The 6,773-nt window shown below is 41.3% G+C and overlaps 1 pseudogene; it reads left to right on the plus strand.

The window, feature by feature from the left end:
- Positions 1-1,601: 1,601 nt before the first annotated feature.
- On the plus strand, positions 1,602-3,166 carry LOC106144287 (annotated as a pseudogene).
- The last annotated feature ends 3,607 nt before the right edge of the window (positions 3,167-6,773 follow it).

Genomic DNA, 6,773 nt, shown 5'->3' on the forward strand with positions numbered 1-6,773 from the left:
CAACCAACAGCTGGCTTGTACTGAAAATGGTCACGGTGAACAGAGAAACAGCAGGATTCAAAAAGGGAGAGCACATTGGAGCTCTGTCGAGGTTTGTGCAGATGTTACACTGCCCTTGCTTTCTTCCCTCATTTCTGTCTTTTTCATTTCAGGCAGGGATGGAGCTGAACAGTCATTAACAGAGCAGCCTTCACTCTCCAATACTACACGCATAAGGCATACGTGAGAAAGGCATCAGCCAACACTTCACAGAGACCATCATGTGCTGGACACACTTCATGACGGGTGTGTAGACTTCATTGCATGTCACTCATGATGTACTCCAGACACAGGAACATGGCTGTCCACATGATCTAGAGGAGGTGACAGGAACTCAGCCTCAGAGTTCTCAAAGCTGCACTCTGACACCTTGGCAGGTCACAGGGAGAATTTGAAGTAGTCTATTAAGGATCACAATTCTCAACATTTGTAATAAAACTTTATTAAGAATATTTGGTAGTAAAGGAACAGACAAAGACGGCACTGAAATCAATGACCCTGTCCATGTCAGCCCATGGGATTTCTGTCCTGTGAAGGTGGCATTTCTAGTTTATGCAGTCTTCCTAATTCGAATTCACCACAACCAGCTACTTGTGTCCCCGAGGATGAGAACTCTGCTGGGGAGAACAGGACAGTTCATGGGGACGCTCTCACTGCAGCAGTGGGGACAGCAGTGTGTTCTGTGATGCACTGTTGTTGGTTTCCATGAATGCCCATGTACAAGGGAGCCTCACAAAGGACAGAGAAACACGACACTGGGAAAGCACTAGGACATGGGCACAACGGGTGTCTTCTGGGGTTGGGGTGAGCTGATGTAGAGGATTCCAGTGGAGAAGGATGAACTGAGCTCAACTGGTCATGTATTCCCAAGGTGATAGCATTGGTTCAGATTCACAGTCAAGGCTGTCTGAGATATACGGTCTCTTGCTTTTCCCTCACAAGGTTTACTCTGTGCTTCTTGACCACATAAGATGAGTCAGAACAGAAAGCTGTACACTTACACTAACTTTAGAAACACTGTCTTCTCTGAGATAAGCATTGGGATCTCAGGCAACAGTGTCCTTCTCCTCTTCCACATCCTCATACTCAGTAGTGAGCACAAGCCCAGACTCACTGACTTGCCCGTTGGCTTCTTGGCTGTAATCCACCTTCTGTTGTTGCTGGTTGCAAGCATCATAGATGCTGATATTTTCATGTTTCATCATGGATGGGATGACATCACATGTAAATCTCTTTTCTTCTTATACAGATTTTTGAGGGGTCTCTCTGTTTGTGCCACCTGCTTGCTGAGTGTTCTCCAGGCCATCACTCTCAGCCCCAGAAACTCCTGTTTAGCAAAGTTTAAAAGAAAATTATCCCCATGTCACAACTTGTGGTCTTTGTTTGCCCTTTGTTCCTTCTACTCATCCTTTTCCACTTACCTTTTCATCTCCATGGTTAAGACCCCTAATGTGACCTCAGACCACCTACTTTATATGAGTGAATCTTGCTCTCTTGTACATTTTAGTGCCCCAATGAAATACATAATGTCCACATTGTTCATCTTCAGGGACGTTTTCGTTATGGGTATCATGTTCCTCTCCAGCGGGTACATGCTGATTCTGCTGTGCAGGCACAAGAAGCATGTCCAGCATCTTCACATCTCCAACTTTTCTTCAAAAGTGTCACCAGAGCAAAGGGCCTCCCGGACCATCCTGCTGCTCTTATGCTTCTTTGTGCTCATGTCTATCTTGGATAGCATTATGATATTCTCAAGGCATATGTTCAAAGATGATCTGATATACTACTTTATCCTGCTGCTTGTGAGCAAAAGCTATGCCACAGTCAGTCCTTTTGTATTCATCAGCACTGAAAAAGATATCATTCGCCTTTTCTTGTCCACGTTTGACAGGACAGTAACCAGAGTGTAATATCTCAGCTTACACAAAAAAGTGGGTTTTGGCCATATAGAAACACCTGTAACAACAGGATATAGAGAGAGCAGTATCCTTGGGTCCCGGTACTCATTAGTCTGGTTGTGGTGTTAGTGAGAGAATTCGTCTAGACGGATTAGAAAGACAGGGAAAGATAAGAACACCTGCAGTATGAATTCTAATTGGTATTAATAATAAAACCCAGAGGCATATATAGGGGTTAATGCTGAAGACCAGAGAAGCAGCGTGCCAGTCATTAGAGACCTCTTTTTAGCAGTACTCAAACTGAAGGGGTGATCCTGCCCTCAGACTGCATCCCCAGACTGCCTCTCTTCACCAAAACAGACTTTACTACAGAGGCAAGCATAATCCAAATTCTTTGTAAAGTATTTTTACTTGAGTCAACTAATATGTCATTCAAGCAATTGATGACCTGCCCATTGACCTTTTGGCCCTAATCCACATATTATTGTTTCTGATCACCGCGGTCATAGTTACAGACTTTCTTTTTTTTCTGGTGGAGATAAGAACATTATATGTAAATTCCTTGTCTACTCGTACAGAATTTTTAGGTGTCTCTCTCTGTGTACCACCAGCCTGTTGAATGTCCTCCAGGCTGTCATCCTCAGTCCCAGAAGCTCCTGTTTAGCAAAGGTCATGCACAAATCTCCCTATCACATCTCTTTGCTCTTCTACCCATGAGTGTCTCCTGTAGGCCATTGGCAATCACCTCTTAGTGCCTATTACTACCACACACATTTTGATCTTGGGTAACTATACGCATGGTACCCAATTCTAGTATCTTTTATCTAAGAGTTCTGAGATTTGAAGTACATTTTCCACACTGCTGGCCCTCAGGGAAGCCTTTCTTATTAGTCTCAAGTCCTCTTCAGTGGGTACATGCTGTCTCTCCTGTGCAGGCACAAGAAGCTGTCTCAACATCTTCACAACAACAGCCTCTCTCCAAAAGCATCTTCAGAGCTAAGGGCCTCCCGGACCATCCTGCTGCTCATGAGCTTCTTCGTGGTTTTCTACATTTTGGACATTGTTATCTTCCTCTCAAGAATGAAGTTCAAGGATGACTCAATATTCTACTGTATCCAGATTTCTGTGTCCCATAGCTATGCCACAGTCAGTCCTTTTGTGCTGATTAGTACTGAAAAGCGTATAATTAAGCTTTGAGATCAATGTGTAGGAGGACAATAAATATTTGATTATTCAGTGATGGGTGTGATCCCTTAATATAAACAATATGCTGTCATCAGAGCTGCAAATTGTGGCATGGTGGGAACAATCTGTGCCTTAAATTAAAATATGAAATCATCATTTTTCTGTTGAATCTGTTTACTATGTGTGGATGGCAGGTTATGTAAAGAAAATTAACTGCCTCGCCCTCAGATATCATGTGAAGTTTTTATTTCTCCATGGGTTTTTTTTTTCTTTTTTGGTTTTTCGAGACAGGGTTTCTCTGTAGCTTTTGGTGCCTGTCCTGGAACTAGCTCTGTAGACCAGGCTGGCCTCGAACTCCCAGAGATCCGCCCGCCTCTGCCTCCCGAGTGCTGGGATTAAAGGCGTGCGCCACCATCGCCCGGCCTCTTCATGGGTTTTTCAAGGAGACCTGTGAGGTGATTCTCACTTGACTTGAGTTAACACATTGCTTTTAATTTTTTAAATAAAAATTTCTTTTTAAGTTTTAACTCTTTTTGTGTGTGTGTGTGTTAGTGTGTGCATGCGTGTGAGTGCATGTGTGTGTGTTTCTGTGTGTCTACATGGATGCGGATGCCCATAGATGTCAGAGTTATCAGATACTCTAGAGCTAGAGTTATGGGACATTGTGGGCCACCAATGTAGGAGAAGGCAATCAAGTCTGAGTGTTCTAGGAAGCAGTATCCTTGCCTGCTAGGCCATCTCTCTGGCACAATGATTTAGGTGGTCCTTCTACCTATCTTTTGCTTTCATTGGTTAATTAATAAAGAAAACTAATGAGCCAAGCAGAGATTAAAAGAATACAATTTGTGTATGGTTATTTCGGGGCATAATCTAGCCAGGCGGCTGGGACCCAGGCAGCAGGAACAAATTGGCACCCAACGTGATGGACCAAATCCACTTAAAAACCTGAGAGGGCTTTAAAAAAAAGGAGAGAGAATTTAACACAGCTTTTTGCTGTTTGCTAGAGTGTGCTGCAGAGAATTTTTCCTGACTCAGCCTCAGCAGGAAAAAAGCCTCGCCTTCCTAAAGTTCAGCTTCCTGAGTTGTGCCACCAGCGCGAACTCTGGCTATAAGCATTTCAATGGCTTTTAAGGGACTGAATAGGGAAGAAAGTACTCTGAGACCATGCCTGTGCTTCCTGCCTAGGCAGACTGTGGGATCAGGCTTAGGCAGTTGGGAGAGCATGGCAGATTTCTTCTGCCCTACAGAGAGATGTTTCCAGGCTGCACAGTGCTCTGCCTGTCAGATTTGTCTGTAACTTATATGAAAAGAGTTTCTGGGCTGCACACTCAGTCTCAGAGTTAAAGTGCTGAGTGTGGCTCCTACCTAGCGGCCCCTGAGCTAGTGGAAAATTGTACATCCTCCATTTTGAAATTGGAGAGAGTTGGAGCCGACATCCAGAGCAGCCTGTCACTCTGCAGCTCAGAGGCACAACTGATTCAGTCACAAGCTGCTCTGCCCGCAATATCTATTTTTGACCTGTGAATGTCACAGCTTAGATTCTTACATGCTTAGTGATTTAAAACTGCAAAGCATATAATGCTCCTGGATAGTAAAAAATTACAGATTCACAATAGGACAGATTCTGACATAAAATACTTCTAAATAGGTCATACTGTTAGATAAACATAGGTTTGGGAGAGAGAACAAAAAGAGTATAAAGAGTCATAAACAAAGTTATGTTAAAAAAGAGGGTAAAGTCTTTAAAGAGACAGAGTAAAGATAGTTATAGACTAAAAGAAATAAAGAAAAATAAGCCACGTAAAAATTGAAAATTAGCAGAGGGTCTGGATTATGTATTTTATAGTGTTTTCTTTAAAATTTTTGACTGGGAAGGAACTAAGTACAAAAACATTTCATTAAATGGGCTGCTAAGCTGAACCGGCATATATGTTCTAAAGGTATCTTGACTTCAGAATTTGGATCTAAGAATATCATGCTTTGGAGAGGGTCTTCTTTTGTTTTCACAGAGGATGAGACCCTGTGGATTGCTTCTATCTTAATATGCTATGATAGACCACAACCTCCTGAAAGGTTGCTGTGAATGCCCTTAAAAATATTTCACTCAACTGCTGACTTAGATGAACCTGGCACACAGGTTATACCATGAAAGATCTGATTAACAGCGTCCCTATTCAGCACAAAGCATTTTGGAGAGAAATAACTGCCCCCATATTCCCAAATATTGTTTTTAAATGTTCTTTTACATTTAAAGTGGGATATGATATAGATATGAATTATTTGCATTGGTATGGATTTTAAGGTCAATTTTGTTATATGTATATGTTTTTCTGATCTTGATTAAGGTATGTGATTGTATAGCTCATTTAAAAATGTAATGTATAATTAAGAAATATAGGTTAATACATAATCATCAATAATAGTCAAGTGTGTAGTCATTTTAGTTAGATTTTCTAGATGTACATAGATATATTTCAGATAGGTATTCTTCATATCTTTCAAAGACTGCAGAAGATGGCATTTTAAATGTTTTAATAACTTAGGGCTTTTCATGACAATGAGACACGTCTGCTACTGACAGCACTAGCTACTTAAAGAGGAAGATGGGCATTGAAGAGGCTCCTTATGGAATTTGGTAGCCATTTGATCAAGAAACTGCACTTGCCTGGACTCTTGCATAAACTGGACAAAAAGAACCTGCAGAGAGAGGATTGCTGAACTTTCCTAAAGGTGAGATGGCCTTTCCGGGTTCCTGATTCATGAAAGAGTCTGTGAGACATTCTGAAGAACACAGCAGATAGTGACTGACTGCCTTTGAATTTTCCTGCTTCATGAAAATGTCTGCTGGATACTGTGGGCCTGAAGGCTGAAGATGGATTCCCCAATGGTACAAAAAACTTTGGATAACTGTCCAGACAACAAGATGTCTCTGTCCTTTCTAGAGTTTGGAAGTTGCTATTTCTTGTTTACTTAGGTAATATTATATCCATCTGGAGTCTTTAATGGAGTTGAAGAATGGATAGATAGTTATATTTTTCCTTAGTTATGATAAAAGACAAAGTATATATAAATATTGTAACTGTGATTCTTGCTTGATAACTGTTTTGTTATTTTACTATGTTAAAGTGAAAGCCTTTCTTTTTTGTTTAATCAGAAAAATAGGAAATGATGTAGGTGGGTCTTCTATCTATCTGTTGCTTTCATTGGTTAATTAATAAAGAAAACTGCTTGGCCTGATAGGTCAGAACATAGGTAGGCAAAGTAGACAGAACAGAATGCTGGGAAGAAGGCAATGAGGCAAAGGCCAAAGCTCTCCTCTCAGAGAAGGACACAGGTTAAGATCTTTCCCGGGAAGCCACCACCTCGTGGTGCTACACAGATTACTAAATATGGGTTAAAGCAAGCTGTGAAAATTAGCCAATAAGAGGCTGGAACTGATAGAACATACAATGTTTAAAAGAATACAGTTTCCTTGGAAGTTCTGGTAGAATTCCGCATTGAAACCATCTGGTCCTGGGCTTTTTTTGGTAGGGAGGTTTTTGATAACCTCTTCTAATTCTTCACGACTAACAGGTCTATTTAGATTGATCACCTGGTCCTGGTTTAACTTTGGTATATGGTATTTATCTAAGAAAGTGTCCATTTCCTTTA

This window comes from Microtus ochrogaster, unplaced genomic scaffold, assembly GCF_000317375.1.
Source record: "Microtus ochrogaster isolate Prairie Vole_2 unplaced genomic scaffold, MicOch1.0 UNK1, whole genome shotgun sequence".
NCBI lineage: Eukaryota > Metazoa > Chordata > Mammalia > Rodentia > Cricetidae > Microtus > Microtus ochrogaster.